Below are 1,143 nucleotides of genomic sequence, written 5' to 3'. Positions count from 1 at the left end.
AGCTGTTATCAGCCCATGATTGAGTCAGAGGCCACTGGTGAAAGAACTTTGTGTCCCCAAAGAAAAGACCTCAGAACACAGAATAAGTTTCTAGTAGGAGCTTTTGGTCAATCATATTCCTTATATGTATTATTATTTTTTTGAGAATTTCCTTTTTAAGGACTTAATTATATTTATTAGTTTATGTATATGAGTGTTTTGCCTACATGTATGTATGTACACCACCACATGAAGGTCTGGTGCCTGGAAAGGTCAGAAAAGGAAATCAGATCCCCTGCAGTTTCAAGCCACTGTTGGTTGCTTGGAATAGAACCTGGGGCCTCTTCAAGAGCGATAAGTACTCTTAACCACTGAGCCAACTCTCTGGCCCTGAGAATTTCATACACTGTGTTTTGATTACATGCACTTCCCCTTCCTAGCTACTCTCATATCCGTTCCCCACTCCATACCTAGTCAACTTTGCCTTCTCCTCTTTGTTTTGTTTTTAAACCCATCAATTCCAATTACTGTTAGCTATGTACTCCTGGGTGTGTGGGCATTCACTGGTCCGTGTTCAACTTATTGGAGGCCATATCTTTGAGGGAAATGGAGTCTCCCTTGCTCAGCATGTGTCAATTACCAATAGCTTCTCGGCTAGGGATGGGACTTCACGCCTACCTTTCCCCTGTCTGAGGGCATTTTGTCTGGCTTGAGCTTTCATAGTCTCTTGGTCTTGTAGGTACTATTGCAGTTACGGGGAGTTCATGTGTACAACTGCCCTGTTGTGTGTGGGAAATGCTGCTTCACAATAGTTGTCAGCTGCGTCTGGCTCTTACAATCTTTCTGCCTCCTCTTACACAATGACCCTTGAATCTTGGCTAGAAAAGGGTGTGGCACAGATGCCACTCATGATCCTTGAACTAAGATTTCTTCAAGATGCATTCCATGGCCTTCATACCAACAGTGAGAATGATACTGAGGGGAGCCTGCCCTATGGATTTCTGTGGGTAGGGGTTGCGCTTCAGATAGGTTCCAAACTGAGGTGAGAACTTGAGTCTTTTTATGGACAGTTCTGCTGTGGTGTGCAACTAAGGCATTCTTCTCTTCTCTTCTCTTCTCTTCTCTTCTCTTCTCTTCTCTTCTCTTCTCTTCTCTTCTCTCCTC

This window comes from Mastomys coucha, unplaced genomic scaffold (assembly GCF_008632895.1).
Source record: "Mastomys coucha isolate ucsf_1 unplaced genomic scaffold, UCSF_Mcou_1 pScaffold20, whole genome shotgun sequence".
Taxonomy (NCBI): Eukaryota; Metazoa; Chordata; class Mammalia; order Rodentia; family Muridae; genus Mastomys; species Mastomys coucha.
This window is presented reverse-complemented; position numbering follows the sequence as displayed.